Below are 26,406 nucleotides of genomic sequence, written 5' to 3' on the forward strand. Positions count from 1 at the left end.
TAACCAGATCAAGACATCTAGCAAATATTGTCGCCGTTGATTTTCCTTTAGAATCATCATCCAGTCGACCAAGTACTCCAATTCAAATTTCCGATAATCTATTTTTTGAACCCGACCTCACAATTGAGAATCCGGAGAATATTCAGGGACAATTCATAGATCCTGAACCATTAATTTTTCCTCCAGAACCACCAATCATTCAAACAGAGATTGTTGAGGAACGAACCATTAAATCAGAATCCTCTAGTGATTCAGATTCAATAAATTCAATCATGGAAAATCTAGAACCTTTAAGTATGGAAGACCGAATGAAAGCTAAACGCACTGGCCAAGGTCACGCAATTACTCATCCAGACATTAATGCGCCAGATTATGAAATCAAAGGACAAATTCTACACATGGTGACTAATCAATGCCAATTTAGTGGTGCGCCGAAGGAAGATCCAAATGAACATCTTCGTACCTTTAATAGGATCTGCACACTATTTAAAATAAGAGAAGTGGAGGATGAACAGATATATCTCATGTTATTTCCCTGGACTTTAAAGGGAGAAGCCAAAGATTGGTTGGAATCGTTACCTGAAGGGGCGATTGATACATGGGATGTTTTAGTTGAAAAAGTTCTTAAACAATTCTTTCCGGCATCTAAAGCCGTAAGACTTCAAGGAGAAATTGTTACGTTCACACAGAAACCAAATGAAACTCTATATGAGGCTTGGACCAGATTTGGAAAGTTATTGAGAGGATGTCCGCAACATGGTTTAGACACCTGTCAAATAGTACAAATATTCTACCAAGGATGCGACATCACTACAAGGAAAGACATAGATATAGCAGCTGGTGGTTCTATTATGAAGAAAACCGAAACTGATGCTTATAAAATTATTGATAACACTGCTTCCCACTCACATGAGTGGCATCAAGAAAAAGATATCGTTAGATCATCTAAAGCAGCTAGAGCCGATTCTAGCCATGACTTAGATTCCATTTCTGCAAAGATAGATGCTGTCGAGAGACGAATGGAAAAGATGACTAAAGATATTCACTCAATTCGAATTAGTTGTGAGCAGTGTGGAGGACCACATTTGACAAAAGATTGTCTCAGTATTGAACTAACAATGGAATAAAGAGAGAATATTTCATACATAAACCAAAGGCCTGGAAATAATTATCAGAATAATTATCAACCGCCAAGACCGATTTACAATCAAAACCAGAATTATAACCGAAATGTTCCATACAACAACCAACAAGGTCCTAGCAATCAACAAGTATCCAATAATACTTACAACCAGCAAAGACCTAATTTTCAAAACAAACCACCACAAACCGATGATAAAAAGCCGAATTTAGAAGATATGATGACGAAGCTAGTTGAAACTCAAACGCAGTTTTTCACATCTCAGAAACAAACGAATGAACAAAATGCTCAAGCATTTAAAAATCAACAAGCTTCTATTCAAAATTTGGAACAAGAAGTAAGTAACCTAGCAAGGTTAATAGGTGAAAGAAAACCGGAAAGTTTACCTAGTGATACAAATGCTAACCCCCGGAATGAAACAGCTAAAGCCATTACCACAAGAAGTGGTACAACACTTAAACCACCTGAAATACCTGGAACTTTTGATGAAACTATTCCTAATCCATAAGAACCACAACCTGATCAAGATAAGGAAAAAGAACCGGTAGTTGAAAAGGTTAATGAAGATAACACAGTTAAGGCTAAACCTTATGTTAAACCATACCAACCACCACTTCCTTACCCGAGTAAAATGAAAAAAGAGAAACTTAAAGCCGAGCAATCTAAATTATTGGATATGTTTAAACAGATAAATGTAAATCTTCCTTTCATTGATGTGATTTCAGGAATGCCTAGATATGTTAAATTTCTGAAAGATCTAATCTCAAAAAGAAATAAAATGGAAGAACTCTTGGCTGTTACTATGAATGCTAATTGTTCAGCAGTGCTGTTGAATAAGATACCAGAAAAATTATCTGATCCAGAAAGTTTCACAATTCCATGTTTTCTGGGTAGTCTTAGTTCAATAGAAGCATTGGCAGACTTAGGTGCTAGTATAAATTTAATGCCGTATTCACTATACGCTAAACTAGACCTTGGAGAATTGAAACCAACAAGAATAAGTATACAACTAGCCGATAGATCAATAAAATATCTTAGAGGGATAATGGAGAACATGCTAGTTAAAGTTGGTACTTTAGTATTTTCAGTAGACTTTGTTGTTCTGGACATGGAAGAAGATTCTCAAGTTCCTCTCATATTAGGAAGACCATTCTAAAACACGGCTAAAGCAATGATAGACGTGTTTGGTAAGAAATTTACCCTAAGTATAGAGGATGAGAGTGTTACCTTTTTAGTTGATAGAGCAATGCAACAACCGCAATCTGCAGATGATACATGTTATTATATTCAAACTATAGATTCACATGCAGAATTATTAGAAGAATTTCCAGAATTACAAGGAACAGGAGAATGTTCTTTAGGAGAAGGAACTGAACCAATCGATGAAGCTGAAATGTTAGCTACACTTATGGCTAATGGATATGAACCAACAACAGAAGAAATTCAAATGCTAAAAGAAGAAGACAGATATCGATATAAATCATCGATAGAAGAACCTCTGAAATTAGAATTAAAGCCACTTCCAAACCATTTGGAATACGCTTATTTACATGGTGAATCTGAATTACCTGTAATAATATCGTCTTCTCTTACTGAAAATGAAAAATCTCAACTCATTTCTGTGTTGAAAGCTCATAAACCAGCCATTGCATGGAAGATTCATGATATTAAAGGAATAAGTCCTTCGTATTGCACACATAAAATCCTTATGGAAGAAGGTCATAAAACGTATGTGCAACGCCAACGGAGACTAAATCCTAATATGCAAGATATTGTTAAAAAAGAAATAATTAAACTGCTAGATGCAGGTTTAATTTATCCAATTTCTGATAGTCCATGGGTAAGCCCAGTTCAATGCGTGCCTAAGAAGGGTGGCATGACTGTCATTACAAATGAGAAAAATGAGCTTATTCCTACTAGGACTGTAACAGGATGGCGTGTATGTATTGATTATAGAATATTAAATGACGCCACCAGAAAAGATCACTTTCCCTTACCTTTTATTGATCAAATGTTGGAAAGATTAGCCGGAAATAGTTACTATTGTTTTCTTGATGGATTTTCCGGATATTTTCAAATTCCAATAGCACCCGAAGACCAAGAAAAAACCACATTCACGTGCCCTTATGGTACTTTTGCTTACAAACGCATGCCATTTGGACTTTGCAATGCCCCTGCAACCTTTCAAAGGTGCATGATGGCGATTTTTCACGACATGATAGAAGAATGCATGGAAGTTTTCATGGATGACTTTTCAGTCTTCGGTGATACATGTGAAACATGTCTAGTTAATCTTGAACGAATGCTTATTAGATGCGAACAATCAAATCTAGTACTTAATTGGGAGAAATGCCATTTCATGGTTAAAGAAGGCATCGTTCTTGGACATAAAATTTCAAAGGAAGGAATTGAAGTGGATAGAGCTAAAGTAGATGTAATTGCTAAATTCCACATCCCACCAATGTTAGAGGAGTTACGAGTTTTCTAGGGCATGCCAGTTTTTACCGACGTTTCATAAAAGATTTTTCTAAAATTGTCACTCCTATGAATAAACTCCTAGAAAAGGATGCCCCATTCATCTTTTCAGATGAATGCATCAAATCTTTTAATATTCTTAAAGAGAAACTCACTAATGCGCCGATCATGATAACACCAAATTGGAATCTACCGTTCGAACTTATGTGCGATGCAAGTGATTTTGTAATGGGAGCCGTTTTAGGACAAAGGATTGAAAAACGATTTCAACCTATATATTATGCTAGTAAGACGTTACAAGGAGAAAAAACGAATTACACAACTACTGAAAAAGAACTCCTTGCTATTGTCTTTGCTTTTGACAAATTTCGTTCATATCTCGTTCTAGCAAAAACGGTGGTCTATACCGACCATTCTGCTCTTAGATACCTATTTTCGAAACAAGATGCTAAACCACGATTAATCCGTTGGATCTTACTCTTACAAGAATTTGATATTGAAATCCGAGATAAAAGAGGAGCAGAAAATCTCGCCGCTGATCATCTTTCTCGTCTTAAAAATACCGAATTAGAAGTTCTAAATGAATCGGCCATACAAGACAACTTTCCTGATGAATATCTATTGAAGATAGATTAAAATGAAATACCATGGTTTGTAGACTATGCAAACTACTTAGTATGTGGATTCCTTGAAAAAGGATTATCGTACCAAAAACGAAAGAAATTCTTCAGTAATATAAAACACTATTTTTGGGAAGATCCACATTTGTTTAAAAGTTGTCCAGATGGAATAATACGCCGATGTGTATTCGGAGATGAAGCTAGTAAAATTTTAAACCATTGTCACACAGGACCAACAGGAGGGCATTATGGGCCTCAACTAACAGCAAGAAAAGTTTATGATGCTGGATTCTATTGGCCTACAATTTACAAAGACGCACACCTTCTTTGCAAATCCTGTAATGCTTGTCAAAGGGCCGAAAAAATAAGTCAACGTGATGAAATGCCACAAAATGTCATTCAAGTATGTGAAGTATTTGACATTTGGGGTATTGACTTTATGGGTCCATTTTCAAAATCTCATAATAATCTATATATTCTCGTAGCCATTGATTATGTATCTAAATGGGCGGAAGCACAAGCTCTCCCAACTAACGATGCACGAGTTGTAGTCAATTTTTTAAAACATCTTTTTACAAGGTTTGGAACACCGAAAGCTTTAATAAGTGATCGGGGTACTCATTTCTGTAATAATCAACTTGAGAAAGTTCTCAAAAGATATGGAGTAACTCATAAAATCTCCACTGCATATCATCCACAAACAAGTGGACAAGTTGAAAATACCAACCGAGCTTTAAAACGTATTTTAGAGAAAACCGTAGGATCAAATCCGAAGGAATGGCCCATAAAATTGGAGGATGCACTCTGGGCTTTTAGAACAGCCTACAAAACTCCAATTGGAACCACACCTTTTAAACTCGTTTACAGAAAAGCATGTCATCTTCCAGTAGAAATTGAACACAAAGCATTTTGGGCTTTGAAGACATGTAATCTTGATTTACATGAAGCCGGACGTCTACGATTAAGTCAACTAAACGAATTAGAAGAATTAAGACATGAAGCATATGAAAATTCCTTAATCTATAAGGAAAGAACGAAGAAATGGCATGATAAAAGAATCAGAAGTTCAAAAGAATTCAAAGAAGGAGACAGAGTTCTTCTTTTCAATTCACGATTCAAGCTATTTCCTGGAAAATTGAAATCAAGATGGTCTGGACCATTCATAGTCAAAAGAGTTTTCCCATACGGAACGATAGAATTAATAAATTCAAATGGGATTGAATTTAAGGTTAATGGTCACAGAGTTAAACATTACATACATGGTCCGATGGAAGTTGACAACGAAGTTAATCACAATTTCGATACCACAGCTTACTAAGTGTGGGGAGAATCAAGTCTTTAAAGGTTTATGTATTTCTGTTAGAGTTAGATTTTCTGTTTTCGTGTAGTTCTCGAAAATGGAACCCGAATGGTCTTTCCCTAGCAGACCCTAAAGAACTAGTCTTCTCCCCCCATTCTGAATTTTTATTTTTTTAGGTTTTTACGAAATGAAGACTTTCTGTGAACTAAACCATGGTCTAATGCTACACGCTTTGATCACTAAACGTAATAATGACACACTTCCAAGTGAAATAGTATCATTAATCAGAGGTAAATTGGACGGAGTAAGAAAAGAATCCAGATGCGAAGATAATAGGTTACAATTTGGTAAAGGAAAATCAAAATCCGCAGCGAAAAGAAGAGCACGACACCTTGAAAAATGTCACAAATGCGGAAAATGGTCACACGAAGGTAAGTGTTCAAATAATCAAACCTATTCAAATACCGAATTTGTTACTTTATGCAGAGACGGACCGTTCATATTTTTAGAAGAAAAAACATTAAATGCTCGAGGTTACGCCTATGTAGCCATGGAAAATCAATTAGTCCGACTATCTTATGAGTGGGCTAGAGCATATCACTAAGAAATATATTTCACAGGTAAGTCTGTACAGGTTTTATTTTTTTATTTTTATTTTTAACCTTTTGATAATAAACGCTAATTTGTTCGCTATAAAGTATTAAATTGGTATTCGATGAAATTAGGTCTTACGACCGAAATTATTGATATCATACAAAAATTTATTACATCACTGCGAAATTTAACGTTTATTCTTAAGGTATAAATATCTTTAATCAATCAAAATAAAATATTTCAAAAATTCGTCATAAGTTAAATTAGGTCATGGAACCGAAATTACTTTACCGAAAAGAGGGGCGTATATTTTTGATAATATTTGATTGATTAAAGTGGGATAAAAGCCAAAAAGATTTTTAATTTTATTTTTACCATGTTTTTAAAAATTAATATATATTTAAAATTGTAAATATTTGAAAAAATTAATATTTTTAATATAAGTTTGTATGTATAAAAACAAAATTTAATTTAAGTTTGGTATGAATTTTTAATATTAATTTTGAATTTTATGCATTTTAAATTTAAGTTTGGTGTGAATTTATAATATGAATTTTTAATTAAGTTTGGTGTGAATTTTTAATTTTTTGCATTTTTTAATTTAAGTTTGGTGTGATTATAAAAACAAAAATTTACTTTATTTCGCTAAATTAAAAATATGATTTTTAAAATTCGTCGTGAGTTGAAGACTATGTCGTTGAACCGAAATTGCTTTACCCAAAGGAGGGACGAGAACTTTTATTATCATTATTTTTAATCTTATTGAATTAAAGTATGCCAAAAACATTTAAAAAAACCCAAAAAAAATCTTTGCTTTTAAAACCGCGCTTTAAATAGACAAATTTTAAAATTTTGTCGAGGGACGGACTAGGACATCGTTCCGAAACGACCTCGTCCTAAACAACAAGGGAAACAAAATTTTAAAATTAATTAATTAATTGTTTTATAAGTTAAGGTGTTTATAAAAAAAAAAAAAAAGGTCACCGCGACTCGCGGAGTTTGAAAGCCAAATCCACCGCGACTCGCGGAGGGTCTAAAATCCAGAAAAAAAAATATAACAGCCGAACAGATCAGTTGCACACCACCACACCCACAAAACTGCGAAATAAATCGAAAAAACACTCCCAAAATCGAATTTGTTCACCAAAAATCATCACATTTTTTACTAAAATCATGTTGAGAAGGATGCTATCAAGGAATTACTCAAGAAAAACGGTAAATTTCTACACCTAAACACCATTTAATCCGAAAATTAGTGTTCTTGAGCAATTTTATACCCAATTCGATTTTGATGCTTTTTAGTGTAATTATGCTTAAATTATTTATGTATTATGCTTGTATAACCTAGATTGATGCTATTTAACATGATTAGAAGGCTTAAACTTCAAATTTTGAGTAATCTAGGGTTTGTGTTCTTGAGCAAATTTGGGGCTTTTTGATATAAACAGGTTATGGCCGATTTTTGTCATGAATTGTTGCTAAATTAAGTAGTGTAACATGTTTAGGTAGTTAAATGATCTAAACTTTGAGCCTAAACATGATTTTTGAGAATTAAAGTAGACTTTTTCAAGTCTAAAATTCATGAACTTGATTTTTGAGAGATAATGCCATTTGAAACTTGTTTAACTGCTAATAATGATTATTTTGACATGTTATTTGATTTGAATGCTTATGAACTTGGCGAACATTTTCGTATATGCTTATTTGAAAAAGTGTAGATTTGATAAAAATATGAAAATGAGCATAAGTTTGATATAAATTGATCATGTCAATGTAATTATTTTGATTGATGATTTTGCTGACACTAATGCATATTTGGATGCACAAAAATTGTGTTTGATATGTTTTGCAGACTGAAAGGGGTGAATCTTCATCCCAAGCTCGCAATGCTCCTCCTGAGAATGCAGAACAACAGGAGGTTGATAACTATTACAAACAAGATATACCTCATCCAGTTATGACATTTTCAGATATGCACGTGGAAGATTTGCACTCGAACATGAGATTTGACAGACGTTGGATAGATTATCCAAAATACCAAAGGGGCTTGCATACTCTTCATTCTAAAGTTGTTGAAGTACCTAGGGTAATAGAATGGGGACCATTAGAAGCTGTAGAATTGGCCGAGCCAATTAGAGAATTACTTACACAGAGGTATGGTAATTCTACTTTTAACGATTGGGTACTGATGTTGTAGCGTGAGGGTACGAAATAGTATTATTTTTAATACAAAATACTACAAAATATGACACAAGTTTTATTAATTTACGGATGGGATATACCTAAACCTTGCTACAACACTATAGGCAGTGTACCTAATCGTAGAGTAGTGTAGTTTTTAGTAAGTCCTCTTCGTTCCACAGGGAGCTGGTGATACTTACTATATTTTTAACTATATTTATACAAAATATATATAATTATATAAGTAGTAATATTATTATAAAAGGGGGGTTTTACCGTTTAATGACCGGTTTGTCGATTCTATATTTTAAGCGTAAAGATAAATGACGATAATTAAAGTGCGTAAAATAATGACAATAAATAAAATGACAGTAAATAAAATTGCGAGTAATAAAATGACAGTAAATAAAGATACGATGAGAAATATAATAAAAGAATTATGCTTATTTAAACTTCCGTAATCATGATGTTTGACGTGTTGATTTTAGTTTTATGCCCATGGGTTAATTGTCCTTTGTCCTGGATTATTTAATATGTCCGTCTGGTTTTTGTCCATAACAGTCCATCAGTCATAAATATAAAGTGCGAGTGTCCTCGTCAAATTATCCTTATACCCGAAGTTAAATATTCCAACTAATTGGGGACTTAAACTGTAACAAGATTTTAATAATTTGTTTAATAATTACACCAGGATGTCGACTGAGTGTAACCCAAGGTTTTAATATTTTGTTATCAATTATACCAAGTGTCCTTGTACATAATTTTCACCCCTGTTTTAATTATTCTAGTGGCTATTAATCCATTCCCGTGTCCGGTTAAATGAACGATTATTCGTACATATAAATACCCCGCCCATCGTGTCCGATTGAGTGTATATGGTAATTTATAGGGACGCCCAATTGTAAATCTTTATATTAACATTAACAAACTATCATTTAGTTAAACAAATATAAAGCCCATTAATAGCCCATAGTCTAATTTCCACAAGTGTCGTTCTTTTGTCCAAACCCCAATTATGGTACAAAGCCCAATTACCCAATTTTAGTAATTAGCCCAACATCATGATTACTTCGTTTTAAATAAGCATAATAATAACTTAGCTACGAGACATTAATGTAAAAAGGTTGAACATAACTTACAATGATTAAAAATAGCGTAGCGTTACACGGACAGAATTTCGACTTACACAATCAAAACGATCTCTATCATAAATCTTATTATTATCATAATTTAAACTTAAAATTAAGATTATTGTTATATCTGATTATATTAACATTATGATAGAGAATTATAAATATAGATATTGATATTTGATATAGAAAAGTAAGAAAAAGATAGAAAAAATGATCGAAAAAAAGTCTCCTTAATTTGATCGTAAATATAGCGAAATTAGAATTGAAATTTTCATTTACGACCCCTGAACTATGCTCAATTAACAACTTTTTATTATTTAATATTATTCTTATTATGAATTATTTAAATATTATATTTTATTCTTGTGCATAGTTGACTCGTAATTTTTACACCGTTGCGTCGAGCGCTGAAAGTTGGTTCATGCCTCGGTTCCGGATTTTCGAACGCCCTTTCGTACAATTTTATATCGTGTACTTTGCGTTTTGTAACTTGTGCTCTTGTCATTTTTAGACGTTCTTCATCAATAATTTGAACCTTTTTGATTGTATCTTGTACTTTTGAGCTTTTTGGACCTTTGTGTCTTCAAATCGTCGTTTTCGCCTTTTGTCTTCGCACTTATTTAAAATAAACGAATATTACTTGAAAATGGAACAATTGCAACTAAAATCTTGTCTTTCTTGGGGGATTTTGCTATGAAATATATGTTCCTTTTTAGCTTTATCAATATCCCCACACTTGAGCGTTGCTTGTCCTCAAGCAATACAGTCTTGAAATAATATAATACATCACACGAATCACTTCTTTATTCTTCACACTTTGTACATCAGTGATTTTGATAGAGCGGTATAAACAATGATATTAACAATAGAACTATGGTTAAAGGTGGGTGTGTCATCCACAGTTGCCTTGGGTTTAGGTCAACGACACTTGCAATCAAATAGCCGATTTACTTTCGGTTTCCAAAGCAAAGTGCACATTTGAAAGGCGGTTTACAGTCCCACATGACTATAAAAATGTAGATCCTTTAGGAAATTGGATCTTTATGAAAACATTTGATCTTTTAAAAATTCAAGCTAGATTTTACCCTAGACAAGTTTTCTGATTTGACCCACCATCGGTGTTGCAAAATATATTTGTGGATCAATATTTTGGCTAAAAACATTTAGGTTCGTGTAATCCACTGCTATCCCGGTATCGGAAAGCACACATCCAATTTACTTGTTCCGTATATTACCTTTCGGTAAACTACCGTCCGGTTGTAAAGGAAAGCGATGAACAAGAAACTGTTAAGGCAATGTCCCGTGACATGCATTTGATTATGGTCTAAAAACGTGTCGGATGCTAGTACTATCCTTGGTAGGAGCAATAGTAAAGATCATCCTATAATTTTTCGGTCTGGCACAAGGTCCTGTCTCCGACCATTCTATGCAACCACCGTTCTTACGGTTGACACCCGATTTTGTTCAGGTGACCTAATGAATTCCAGGTGAATTCCTAGGATTTTACGTTCAATGGTAATGAACGCATTGAAAATGGGTTTTCAGAAAACAAATCGGTTTGTATTTTTGATCAAAATATTTTCTCGTTCAAGCTCGAGTTTAGATATCATTGAATTCCATGAGTTTGAATTCTCAATCTTTAAGGTCAATCTCAAGGATTGAGTAATATCAGGCTTAAATGCTGATTTTTAATCTTTAAAGAGATTATCCTTTCTGGGGATCTGATTCATTAGTCTTATCAAGCTAATTTGCATGGCGTCCTCCCCATTTTACGAGATAGATCCTCTCATGGTTAGGATAAGTCTGACCACTTGGCGACCCTGTTTGATGCTGAGGTCCGTGGATTTCCTGCTGATTTTAGAGATGACTTTTCTAGATTTTTCGTCAACCTACAGCTGGTCTGGATGACAACTTTATGACCTAAATTAAGAAGCGCGTTTCTTTTTCGGAAGACTTTACTTCCTTTTAATGATGGAATTGATTCATCGTGTAGATCCATCTTTCTTACAGTAAATCGGGTAAAAAAAAATTTAGTTTAGTCCAAAGCAAAAGTATCTTTAATATGTGACATATGTTTAAAATAACTTGGTAAATTTTCCCACACTTGGCTTTTATTTTCCTTTTTATTGTCCTCTATTCCATTTTAAATGAATTCTAACATTTTGGTTTGTTTCTCAATTTATGTCCTTTCCGAGGTAACAATAATTTCGGTGTTAACACCTAGTTTTATCGTTCATAAATATGTATAAACATGATTTTGAGTTCATTTAATTGAAAATTTTGTAAATTTTAACTAGGATTGGGTAGTCAGTATATAAGACTAGGGCTGTTCTTTATTATCAGAGAGCACTAGATTCTAATACAACTACTGCTTTACTAGTATTTTTAATGGTAACCAAGTGTATAAAGTAAAAATTTTAAAATCTGAAAGAATTTAACCCCTTCCCACACTTAAGATCTTGCAATGCCCTCATTTGCAAGAAATCAGTAACAATTTAAATTATTGAGGGTGATTAGCGTAGAAAAATGATTAAATTTTACCAAAGTTTCCAAACATATTGTTGTTTGTGTTGAATGATAAATGGTGCACATCATTTGTTCATTCCGTCTTGTTGTTATTTCATATATATTTTGCATCTTGTCGTCAAAATTAGTTGCTTTTGCTGAACTTAATGCCAGTCTTTGAAAATGCGTTGTTTTACCCTGTTGTGTACATAAGATAAAATGCAAACATATATACATATTTTTGAAGTTTGGTATATTACCCCACATTCAAAAATTATTAAAATCTAATAATAATAAAAGTTAGAAAATTATAAAAACTATTACAATATCAACATAAGTGCTAAATGTAGTAACATTACAAAAATAAAATAAATAAAACTAAATAAAACTAAACAAACTGATCTCGCCTTAAATAGTTGTGCCGAGGAATTCTGGCCGACTCTAGACAAGATTTCATCAATCATGTCTCCGGGTAGGTCTCTTAAAATATTGGGTTGTCTATCCATTTTGTGTTTTTAAACTGTAAAATAGACAAGAGTTAGATTCATAAAAAAATACTTATTAATACAAGCAATTTTTACATATATCATAAAGCATAAGAACACTATATTACATATATTACACCACACGAATACAACTATCTTATTCCGACTCGCTCGTTTCTTCTTCTTCGGTTTTGGTTCGTTTTGCCAAGTTTCTAGGGATATATGATGTTCCCCTAATACGAGCCGTCGTTGTCCACATTGGTTTAGAAAAACCTGGTGGTTTAGAGGTTCCCGGGTCATTGTTACAACTTAAGAACTTCGGGGGTTGACGATACATATAAAGTTCATCGGGGTTGGAATTAGATTTCTCTATTTTTATGCCCTTTCCCTTATTATTTTCTTTTGCCTTTTTAAATTCAGTTGGGGTAATTTCTATAACATCATTGGAATTCTCGTCGGAATCCGATTCATCGGAGAATTGGTAATCCTCCCAATATTTTGCTTCCTTGGCGGAAACACCATTGACCATAATTAACCTTGGTCGGTTGGTTGAGGATTCTCTTTTACTTAACCGTTTTATTATTTCCCCCACCGGTTCCGATTCTTCTTCCGGTTCCGATTCTTCGTCCGGTTCCGATTCTTCTTCCGGTTCCGACTCTTCTTCCGGTTCCTCTTCGGGAACTTGTGAATCAGTCCACGAATCATTCCAATTTACATTTGACTCTTCATTATTATTAGGTGAGTCAATGGGACTTGTTCTAGAGGTAAACATCTATCACATAATATCAAACACGTTAAGAGATTAATATATCACATAATATTCATATGTTAAAAATATATAGTTTCCAACAAAAATGTTAAGCAATCATTTTTAAAGAAAACACGGTCGAAGTCCAGAATCACTAATGCATCCTAACAAACTCGATAAGACACACTAATGCAAATTTTCTGGTTCTCTAAGACCAACGCTCTGATACCAACTGAAATGTCCCGTTCTTATTGATTAAAAACGTTCCATATTAATTGATTTCGTTGCGAGGTTTTGACCTCTATATGAGACGTTTTTCAAAGACTGCATTCATTTTTAAAACAAACCATAACCTTTATTTCATAAATAAAGGTTTAAAAAGCTTTACGTAGATTATCAAATAATGATAATCTAAAATATCCTGTTTACACACGACCATTACATAATGGTTTACAATACAAATATGTTACATCAAAATCAGTTTCTTGAATGCAGTTTTTACACAATATCATACAAACATGGACTCCAAATCTTGTCCTTATTTTAGTATGAAACAGCGGAAGCTCTTAATATTCACCTGAGAATAAACATGCTTTAAACGTCAACAAAAATGTTGGTGAGTTATAGGTTTAACCTATATATATCAAATCGTAACAATAGACCACAAGATTTCATATTTCAATACACATCCCATACATAGAGATAAAAATCATTCATATGGTGAACACCTGGTAACCGACATTAACAAGATGCATATATAAGAATATCCCCATCATTCCGGGACACCCTTCGGATATGATATAAATTTCGAAGTACTAAAGCATCCGGTACTTTGGATGGGGTTTGTTAAGCCCAATAGATCTATCTTTAGGATTCGCGTCAATTAGGGTGTCTGTTCCCTAATTCTTAGATTACCAGACTTAATAAAAAGGGGCATATTCGATTTCGATAATTCAACCATAGAATGTAGTTTCACGTACTTGTGTCTATTTTGTAAATCATTTATAAAACCTGCATGTATTCTCATCCCAAAAATATTAGATTTTAAAAGTGGGACTATAACTCACTTTCACAGATTTTTACTTCGTCGGGAAGTAAGGCTTGGCCACTGGTTGATTCACGAACCTATAACAATATATACATATATATCAAAGTATGTTTGAAATATATTTACAACACTTTTAATATATTTTGATGTTTTAAGTTTATTAAGTCAGCTGTCCTCGTTAGTAACCTACAACTAGTTGTCCACAGTTAGATGTACAGAAATAAATTGATAAATATTATCTTGAATCAATCCACGACCCAGTGTATACGTATCTCAGTATTGATCACAACTCAAACTATATATATTTTGGAATCAACCTCAACCCTGTATAGCTAACTCCAACATTCACATATAGAGTGTCTATGGTTGTTCCGAAATATATATAGATGTGTCGACATGATAGGTCGAAACATTGTATACGTGTCTATGGTATCTCAAGATTACATAATATACAATACAAGTTGATTAAGTTATGGTTGGAATAGATTTGTTACCAATTTTCACGTAGCTAAAATGAGAAAAATTATCCAATCTTGTTTTACCCATAACTTCTTCATTTTAAATCCGTTTTGAGTGAATCAAATTGATATGGTTTCATATTGAACTCTATTTTATGAATCTAAACAGAAAAAGTATAGGTTTATAGTCGGAAAAATAAGTTACAAGTCATTTTTGTAAAGGTAGTCATTTCAGTCGAAAGAACGACGTCTAGATGACCATTTTAGAAAACATACTTCCACTTTGAGTTTAATCATAATTTTTGGATATAGTTTCATGTTCATAATAAAAATCATTTTCTTAGAATAACAACTTTAAAATCAAAGTTTATCATAGTTTTTAATTAACTAACCCAAAACAGCCCGCGGTGTTACTACGACGGCGTAAATCCGGTTTTACGGTGTTTTTCGTGTTTCCAGGTTTTAAATCATTAAGTTAGCATATCATATAGATATAGAACATGTGTGTAGTTAATTTTAAAAGTCAAGTTAGAAGGATTAACTTTTGTTTGCGAACAAGTTTAGAATTAACTAAACTATGTTCTAGTGATTACGAGTTTAAACCTTCGAATAAGATAGCTTTATATGTATGAATCGAATGATGTTATGAACATCATTACTACCTTAAGTTCCTTGGATAAACCTACTGGAAAAGAGTAAAATGGATCTAGCTTCAACGGATCCTTGGATGGCTCGAAGTTCTTGAAGCAGAATCATGACACGAAAACAAGTTCAAGTAAGATCATCACTTGAAATAAGATTGTTATAGTTATAGAAATTGAACCAAAGTTTGAATATGATTATTACCTTGTATTAGAATGATAACCTACTGTAAGAAACAAAGATTTCTTGAGGTTGGATGATCACCTTACAAGATTGGAAGTGAGCTAGCAAACTTGAAAGTATTCTTGATTTTATGTAACTAGAACTTGTAAAATATATGAAGAACACTTAGAACTTGAAGATAGAACTTGAGAGAGATCAATTAGATGAAGAAAATTGAAGAATGAAAGTGTTTGTAGGTGTTTTTGGTCGTTGGTGTATGGATTAGATATAAAGGATATGTAATTTTGTTTTCATGTAAATAAGTCATGAATGATTACTCATATTTTTGTAATTTTATGAGATATTTCATGCTAGTTGCCAAATGATGGTTCCCACATGTGTTAGGTGACTCACATGGGCTGCTAAGAGCTGATCATTGGAGTGTATATACCAATAGTACATACATCTAAAAGCTGTGTATTGTACGAGTACGAATACGGGTGCATACGAGTAGAATTGTTGATGAAACTGAACGAGGATGTAATTGTAAGCATTTTTGTTAAGTAGAAGTATTTTGATAAGTGTCTTGAAGTCTTTCAAAAGTGTATGAATACATATTAAAACACTACATGTATATACATTTTAACTGAGTCGTTAAGTCATCGTTAGTCGTTACATGTAAATGTTGTTTTGAAACCTTTAGGTTAATGATCTTGTTGAATGTTGTTAACCCATTGTTTATTATAACAAATGAGATGTTAAATTGTTATATTATCATGATATTATGATATATAATATATCTCAGTATGATGTATATACAGTTAAATGTCGTTACAACGATAATCGTTACATATATGTCTCGTTTCGAAATCATTAAGTTAGTAGTCTTATTTTTACATATGTATTTCATTGTTAATACACTTAATAATATATTTAATTATCATTTAACATAATTAACCAAGTATATCAATATCTTAATATGATTCATATGTACCTAGTAAGACGTTGTTATAACGATAATCGTTATATATATCGTTTTCGAGTTTCTTAAATTAATAGTCTCATTTTTATGTATATAACTCATTGTTAAAATACCTAATGAGATACATACTTATAATAAAAACATGTTAACTATATATATAACCATATATATGTCATCGTATAGTTTTTACAAGTTTTAACGTTCGTGAATCACCGGTCAACTTGGGTGGTCAATTGTCTATATGAAACATATTTCAATTAATCAAGTCTTAACAAGTTTGATTGCTTAACATGTTGGAAACATTTAATCATGTAAATATCAATCTCAATTAATATATATAAACATGGAAAAGTTCGGGTCACTACATGATTAGTGTAGAAAAGTGATTAAAAATACCCAGTTTGTAATTTCAAAGCTCGTAGAATGATAGATGGCGAGCCTCATCGTTCATTCCTTCATTTATTATATCACATTTGTTGTTTTGCGTCTTGTCGTCAAAATTAGTAGCTTTTGCTGAACTTAATGTTAGTCTTTGAAAGTACGCTGTTTTACCCTGTTTTGTACATAACATAAAATACAAACATATATACATATTTTTGAAGTTTGGTATATAATCCCTACGTTCAAAAATTAATATAATATTTTTTTTTGTTTGCATACTTTAGATCAATAAAATTAAATGATAACAAAATTTGTCGCCCCGCCCTCGGGTAAAGCAATTTCGGCTCAACGACCTAGTCTTTAACTCACGACGAATTTTAGAAATCATTTTTTAAACTTAATGAATTAAAGTAAATTTTGTTTTTAAAAACTTAAATTAAAATGCATATTAATTTCATAAAAAAACCTACAAAACAAAAATTCAGAATGGAGGGAGAAAACTAGTTCTTTAGTGTCTGCTAGCGGAAAAGACCAATCGGGTTCCATTCTCGGAACTACACGAGAACAGAACAACTAACTCTAGATAGCATTTTCTTTTTAGAACATTTGAATCTCCCCACACTTAGGTAGCCGTGGTGTCAAAATTGTGATTAACTTCATCGTTAATTTCTCTTGGTCCATAATCAACTTGCATATCCGTGACTTTTTCTTTAAGCCATTGGTCGGATTCCTGTGTAATATCCACAATTTCAACTAGTTTCTCCTTTTCTTTAGGTGATAGATTGGATACTAACCGGTTACATAACTTAAAGTTCCCCTTGGTTCTAGCATCGCGAATCCGTTTAATAAGTTTCTTCATTGAACTATTAATAACGGGATCATTTAATTTCGTATCAACAATGGGGTTCTTTGTTATCATGTCATCATTAGGTGTTACTGCATTTTCCCCACACTTAGGCGTTTCATTATTGCTAAGTATTACCGTTGGAGTTGGTAAAAGCACATGGTTCTTACCAATTGTTTTTACTGGTTCAACGGTTTTGGCTGGTGGAGATTTAGACTTTCGAATCATAAAGGTGATCGATTTGTCACCACTTTTAAGTGTCATTCTTCCATTTCCTACATCAAATAACTCCTTGGTGGACGCTAAGAATGGCCGACCTAAAATTAGAGGAATGTTTGGGTCCTCTTCTATGTCAATGACAATAAATTCGACTAGAAAGGTTAAATTGCCTACTTGAACGGGTAGGTTGTCAGCAATTCCAACTGGGTGCTTAATGGTTTGATCAAAGAGTCGAACACTCATATCCGTTGGACTTAACTTACCTACACCTAATCTCTTATATAAGGAAAGAGGCATAACACTTACACTTGCACCTAAATCTGCTAGTGCATCATACATGACACAATCACTAAGTAGACAAGGAACAATAAATTCACCCGGATCACCTACCCTAGGTAGAGGTTTTGGTGGAACTGTCTTCACCGGGTTTATATTTACGGCTTTTGTTTCTTGCACTTTCTTATTCTTTTTCTTCTTCTTCTTCTTTCCAGAGGTATCACAATCTTTATTACCTATCACTTGCTCATACTCAACTCCTTTTCTTGGAAACGGGATGGGTGGTTTGTATGGTGCCACCACTGGCTTTACATACTCGGGTGGTGGTGGTGTAACTTCTTCATTGTTACTCTCATCTAAAACCTTCCCATCTTCTGGTGCTGGTTTTTCAGAATTCGTTGAAACCATATTAACATTCTCATTCCGAGGATTTACTTCAGTATTACTCGGTAGCTTTCCTTGTTCCCTCTCACTCATCATGCTAGCAAGAGTACCTACGTGTTTTTCAAGATTCAAAATGGAAGCTTGTTGAGTTCTTAATGATTGATCAAACCTCTCGTTCGTTTGGGTTTGAGATGTAATGAATTGTGTTTGAGATTCAATCAGCTTTGCCATCATTTCTTCTAGATTTGGCTTTTTCTCTTAGGGTTGTTGTGGTGGTTTATACAAGCTAGGTCTTTGTTGATTGAAAGTGTTGTTTTGAGTCGGTTGGTTATTCGGACCTTGTTGGTTATACCAGTTATTTTCGGGTCCTTTTGGATTGTAAAGAATGTTTTGATTTCGATTTAAGTTTAGCCTTGGCGGTTGATAATTATTTTGATAATTATTTCCCGGCCTAATGATACCGCAGCCCGCATGCGCATGTAACATACACACGGGCATGCGCTATGGTGCGCATGCGGGATGCTCTCATGCGGCATGTGGCATGCGGATCCGTATCTGGTCCTTTACGGCGGTTGAGCAAATATCTTTTCCATAATTATATCCGTGATTCGGGGGAGATGGTTATGGAAACGATTATCACTATCCTATGACGGTTCTAGAATTAGGGTTTGCCTATAAATACAAACCCTAATCGTCGTTAGCAACATACCACGTTACGTAGCCATCTTCTACCACACATCCTACGTGACTTACATCCTCTATCATCTTCTAAAGGTTAACAGGTGAGTTCTTTATTAACTGGTACCTACAACCTTGCTTGGGGCCTTCTGATCGACGGACGTCATCGAAGGTGGACTTAATCACTTGGCCACCCCGCCGACATCATCATGTCGGCCAGGGTTATTCACGGTAGCCGGACCGGAGAGCCACGTTCTAAGATCCTTAAACCCCTCCTTTACGTTGAGCAAGCATGTTAAGACCCCTCGGTTAAAACATGCATGATCAAGTGGTGCTTTCATTGAGAGTCGAATTAATTCAAGACTGTTTAATTGCTTTTTCTTTTAAGGTTTTGAATTGTATGACTCGTTATTTACAAAAAAATTTTTTTAACAGTATCATGACTTCCGAGGAATCATCGGAGCATACTCAAACAGCAATTCAACACGCGCCGTCTGGTAGTCAGCAAACGCCAGTTTTGACTACGGAGGTGGCTGCTCAAGCAGGGTACACAATGTACCCCCCACCTGTATCCGGCGAACCCTTTCAGCGGTTTAAGCCGACATATCCGGATGGGGTTACACCGCCAAGAGCAAACTCACCAGTCACAACCACGCGGTTGGATTTTTCATCGGTGGATGCAAGGGTTATCCCGATAAACGCTGGTGGCGAAACCATGGGACCTCATGTAGTTTGCTGCGGCCAGGTACCTATTTACAGTACCACTGTTTCGATACCTCTGCAGACGCAGACTATTCAGCAAAACTCGTCGTTTACACCCCTGCAACCTTGGCAACCACCGCGCCCAGTTTCTCAATTCTTAACCCCTGCGGATGCGCAGGCGTTACTTAACAGCTGGGGATTTGGTGTCATTCCAGACGCAAACTCTCATTGGGCGCCAATAACAGCGCAACAACAAAGCACAGCGCATACAGTTGGGCTTTTAAGTGTGTATCCTCAAGTTTCGCAGATATCTGCGCCACAGGTTTCGCTTCCTTTACAGCCACCTGTGTACTCCGCGTCTTCAAGTTATCCCTCTTTTCCAACGCAGCAGCCTTGGTCATATCCGCAGACGCAGGGTCAACCTTGGCAAAATGTTCAAGGGCAGGCAAATCTTGCAAGTCAATTCATGCAGGCCGCACCTCCCGATATGGCTCACTTATTTTCACAACCTGACTTTGTTCAGGACATGATGAAGCGTTTCTTTGAAAATTTGAAAGGGGATCCTGTTAAACCACCCTTCGAGCTACCGACTACCTTTGACAAGTTTCCTCCGCATATATCCGCCTACCCGTTTCCATCAGCACCAAAGATACCTAGCACGTTGGGTACTTACAATGGCCTGACCGATCCAGATGATTTTTTACAGCGCTTCGAAGGCGCAATGCGCACTCAAGGCTGGGTGGATCCGGTTGCGTGTCAGATATTTCCTATGACACTACAGGGTATTGCTCGTGAGTGGTTTAATAAGTTGCCGGCGGGTAGTATTGCCGGGTTTATGGATCTGCGGACAAAGTTTTTACTGCAATATCAGAATCAGAGACCACGCAAGCGCACTCACATTGAATGCCATGACATCGTGCAGAAGTCCAAGGAATCTTTGGGCGAATTTCTCACAAGGTATACTAATGAGTGCCTGCGTATACCAGATCTCAAACCAGAGCAACAGATTTCCGGACTCATACATGGTATAAACTCAGAACGTCATCCAACACTGGTAAGGCGTCTGCGCCATACAGTCCCAACAACTTATGCTGAGGCGCTTAATGAATGCCACGACTATATGCGGAGTGGCGAAGATAATGACATTCCAACAGCTAGCACACGCAACGAGAGGAAGGACGATGATGATCGTTCGCGCGATCAAAATCGTGGTAACAACTCTCGCGGAAGGTATCCTAGCGGTGGTCCTATCAGGAATGATAGAGGGAAATCAAGTGGCAATTATCGAAACAATAATCAGTGCGGCATCAACAATCAGAACTATGCGCTTCTTAAAAGCTTATCCAAAACGCCCAAAGAAATTTTGGCGACGGAGCCAGTATGCGCGACCTTCGCGGTTCCAACTCCGCTTACAGAATTTGGTAAGCGGGATAAGACAAAGTATTGTGAATTTCACGATGATTACGGGCACGATACGAATAGGTGTAAAAACTTGATGGAACGGGTTCTGGAGGCGCTCCGTGCGGGTAAGTTGGATCACCTCAAACCGCCAAAGAAAGATAAAGGGAAAGCCGCAGAAGAAGGGTCAAAAACTAAAACCTTCGCGTGGCAGAAAGTGGATAAGACCAAAAATGCTGATTTAACCATTAACATGGTTGACGCAGAGAAATTAGGTCAGCGAAGAAAGTATAACGATCATCAGGATTGGGAACTTCTTCCAATCACTTTCCCTCCTGTGATGTCAATTGACAGGGTGAATGAACCTATTGTTATCAAGTGCCGCATTCCTTCTTGCGGGGTGCAGGTCAAGCGCATGCATGTCGACACTGGGAGTGGCGTTGACATTATGTACGAGCATTGCTATCAATTTCTTCCCGAACACGTGAAGGCGCAGCTACGTCCGTCTGATATCACGCTGTCTGGTTTTTCCGGAGAAAGCTCATGGCCCGTGGGACGGATAGAGTTAGTAATAGAGCTCGAAGATGACAAAAATCCGCAGTTAATAAGGAACGAATTAGTTGACTTTTATGTGGTTCGCTCGACTTCGCGATATAATGCGCTACTGGGAAGAAATTTCATACGGCGTTTTAACATCATACCTTCGGTAGTGCACGGTTTGATTAAGTTTCCTACTAAGGGAGGAGTTGCCACAATGGCGTCACATCAAACGATTGAGATATGTGCGTCAGTTGTGCAAATTAACATCCCTAGCGTCGGGGAGCAGATTGCAAGCAGTGCGGTCATTGCTAATCGCTTGCATCCAGATAAGCGTATAAAAATCGGCGCAGGTTTATCAGCTGAAACCAAGGCTAAGTTACATGGTATATTGTCCGCAAACGCAGATGTTTTCGCATGGAGCGAATCAGATATGACAGGTGTCCCGCGGGACATTGCGGAACATAAATTGCATGTTAATCCATCGCTCACACCTGTCAGGCAAAAGAAGCGGCATATGGCTTTAGACCGCAGTGATTGGCTATGCGCAGAAGTAGACAACCTTGTGAAAGCAAACATTCTACGCGAAGTGCGTTATCAAACATGGGTTGCCAATCCGGTGTTGGTGAAAAAGGCTGATGGTAACTGGCGAATGTGCGTTGATTTTAAAGACATTAACAAAGCATGTCCTAAAGACAATTACCCTCTCCCGGAGATAGATTGGAAGGTTGAATCTTTGTCTGGATTCAGATATAAGTGCTTTCTGGACGCATACAAAGGTTATCACCAAATTCTAATGGCTGCGGAAGACGAAGACAAGACTGCTTTTCATACGCCGCAGGGTATTTATTGTTACACAAAGATGCCTTTCGGCTTGAAGAACGCGGGCGCGACCTATCAGCGTGTAATTGACGCAGCATTCAAGCCTCAAATTGGCAGAAATCTTGAAGCGTATGTCGATGATTTGGTAATCAAAAGCAACACCGAAGAAGACATGCTCGCAGACATCCTAGAAACGTTTGCGTCTCTGCGAAGGATCAATATGAAGCTTAATCCGCTTAAATGTAGCTTTGGAGAGGAGGAAGGCAAGTTTCTAGGTCATGTGCTTACAGCGCGGGGTATCAAGGCTAATCCCAAAAAGATTGAAGCTATTGATAATTTACCATCTCCGAAAACAAAGAAAGATGTGCAGAGTCTCACTGGGAAGCTCGCAGCAATCACGCGGTTTTTGTCAAAAGCCGCAGAGCGTCAGCTACCATTCTTTAACACTTTGAAAAACTGTTTGAAGAAAAAGGATTTTGTCTGGACTCAGGAAGCAGAATCAGCCTTTCAGGAGATGAAAAAGGTGCTTGCAGAGTTACCAACACTTACTGCGCCAGTCCCTGGGGAGACGTTAACGCTGTACCTTGCGGCATCAAAGGAAGCAATCAGTTCAGTTCTCATCGCAGACCGCGAAAAGGTAACTTATCAATTTACTTGCATTATTTATTTCGCAGAACTTTAACGCTGAGGTTTTCTCAGACACAAATGCCGGTCTACTTCGTAAGCAAGACGCTGACATCAAGCGAAGTAAACTACTCGCCAATAGAGAAGTTAGTATATGCGCTTGTCCATACAGCGCGGCGTTTGCGCCGATACTTTCAAGCACATCCGATTGTGGTTCTAACTGATCAGCCAATCAAACAGGTTGGTACATGATTACTTTGCGGCAATGACCGGGGTTACCGCATTGACTAACGCAATTATTTTATTTCATTTAGGTACTGTACAAGCCCGAGATTTCTGGCCGAATGGCCAAGTGGGCAGTCGAATTGGGAGAACACGAAATAAACTTTTCTTCTCGCAGTGCGGTTAAGGGTCAAATACTTGCTGACTACCTAGCAGAAATACCTGCGGATGTCGAAGCGTCAGCAGAACATCAAGATCCGCCCGCACCTGTTCTATCACCATGGGAATTATACACCGATGGTGCGTGTAGCGCATCTGGCGCAGGCGCAGGTATAATTTTGACAGGTCCAGGCGGTGAGGAACATACGTATGCACCGCGGTTTAATTTTGCTGTCACAAACAATGAAGCAGAGTATGAGGCTCTGCTAGCAGGTATGCGCATCGCGCATAAGCTAAATGTTAAAATCTTGCACGCTTACGTGGATTCAAAGCTAGTATGCAATCAAGTCTGCGGAGACTTCGAAGCGCACGACATTGCTATGCAGCAATATTTATCGCTTGTTCATAATCTCGCTGACCAGTTCGAGGCTTTTCAAATCTCGCACGTAATGCGGGGGCAAAATAAGAAGGCGGATGCGCTAAGCAAACTAGCTGCCTTGGCTTTCGATCATATGGGTAAGAAAATTCTAATAGAGGAACTCAACGCAAAATCTATTGTCATGATGCCTCTAGTGGCACCGGTTGAGGAATCAAGCCCAACGTGGATGATGCCCATCATCGCTTTTTTACGGGACGGCACTTCACCCGCGGACTCTTCTGATGCGAAGAAAGTCCGCACAAAGGCACCGCTTTATGCCCTTGAGGGTGACGTCTTGTATCGAAAAAACTATTTGGGACCGCATTTAAGGTGCATAGGTCCGAAAGAGGCAGAGGAAGTTATACGCGAGGTGCATGAGGGTGCATGCGCCCTTCATTCGGGACACAGGTCCATTGTGTCAAAAATCATGCGGTTAGGTTATTATTGGCCTACTATGTACGCAGACACGGCGCGTATTGTCAAGCAATGCGAATCATGCCAAATACATGCACCTATCAGCAGGGCACCTGCGCATCCAATGATACCGGTCTCCTCACCATGGCCATTCTGCAAATGGGCGATCGACATAGTCGGACCATTCCCCAAAGGCCAAGGTAATATTGCCATTCATTTGCTAAATATGCTACTTACGTCATTATCTTACGCATACTCTGCACACGCAGGAAATGTCAAATTCTTAATTGTTGCAATCGATTACTTCACGAAGTGGGTCGAAGCGAAACCGCTGGCAACAATTTCAGGGAAAAGAGTGCGGAATTTTGTATGGGAAGACATTGTCTGTCGATTCGGCATACCCAATGAACTTGTTAGTGATAACGGTACACAATTTGCCGGCGATCCTTTTCGCAGTTGGTGTGCGGAGCTTAATATTAAGCAAACTTTTACTTCAGTTGCGCATCCGCAGGCGAATGGCCAGTGCGAAGTTACCAACCGAGATATAGTTGCTGGAATCAAGGCAAGGTTGGGTCATGACCGCGTTGGTTGGGTGGATGAGCTTCCAAAGGTTTTATGGGCGCATAGAACCACACCCAAAGCAAGCACTGGTGAGACTCCGTTTAGTTTGGTTTATGGGTCAGAAGCTATTGTACCCGCAGAGATTGGGGTACCAATGTTCCGCATACAAAACTTTGATGAGCAAAATAACTCTGAAGCTCTGCGGGAAAATCTTAATCTGCTTGAAGAACGCAGACTCTCTGCGGCTGTTAACGAAGCAAATAACAAGCAGAAAATTGCAAAGTATTACAATCAGCGTGTGCGTTCACGCACTTATAAGTGCGGTGATTTGGTTTGGCGCCAGAACGATGCAAGTCATGCGGAAGATACTGGGAAACTGGGACCTCGTTGGGAGGGCCCGTACAGGGTAGCAAAAGCAAGCGACACCGGGGCATACCATCTAGAGACATTAGATGGCAAACCTGTGAAACGCACTTGGCATGCGACGTTATTGAAAAAATGTTACATGTAGCTAGATGGACTTGATCACTCCAATTTGTTTAGCACATTATTTTATTTTTCATCCTTTCGGATATGTCGCAGTTGTAATTATAATTAATGCCAAATAAAAATAATTACGTGCACATACTTTCGTTGTCCATTTATATTTTTTGTATGCGATTCCTGCCTACTTAAGGGGTGTCCTCTAGCCCCCGTGCGGCAGAAGCCTGTTTGGTTACAAGGCTAGACAATAACGGCAGGCGAAGGGAATTGGTTTTCCCCTAGCCAAGCGCCACGCAGACTAGATGGCTGCAAAGTCGACTTTAAATATACAAGCATTGGTTTGCTTGTGCGTAATCGCTCTCGCATTGGTTTGCTTGAGGAACTCCTAAGCATAAAAACATTGGTTTGTTTTTAGTTGCGTTTGCTTACCATACAACTAATAGTGCACCTCTAGTACATGACAAAGCAATAGCGCAGTAGCTTTTGAGTCTAAATTATTAAAGGTAAGTTAAAATATTGGTTTATTTTACGCAGTACCATCCGCATACGCATAAGTTGTGGTTAACTATGCGCATGCGCATGCGGTTCATAATTTGTTTTGACTCGCGGTATATAAACAAGGATATCACGCATGCATAACAGACATACATATATACACATCCAAATAAATTATTACATAAGTAATTGTTTCACATGCCTGCCCAACATGGGACTTAGGGCTCCAAAATACATTTACAATTACCTGCCTAAGATTAGGGCTTACGGCGCAAACTACTCTAGTAATCCTCCTTCAAAAACCCATCAAGCGGC

Source organism: Rutidosis leptorrhynchoides, chromosome 8 (genome assembly GCF_046630445.1).
Source record: "Rutidosis leptorrhynchoides isolate AG116_Rl617_1_P2 chromosome 8, CSIRO_AGI_Rlap_v1, whole genome shotgun sequence".
Taxonomy (NCBI): Eukaryota; Viridiplantae; Streptophyta; class Magnoliopsida; order Asterales; family Asteraceae; genus Rutidosis; species Rutidosis leptorrhynchoides.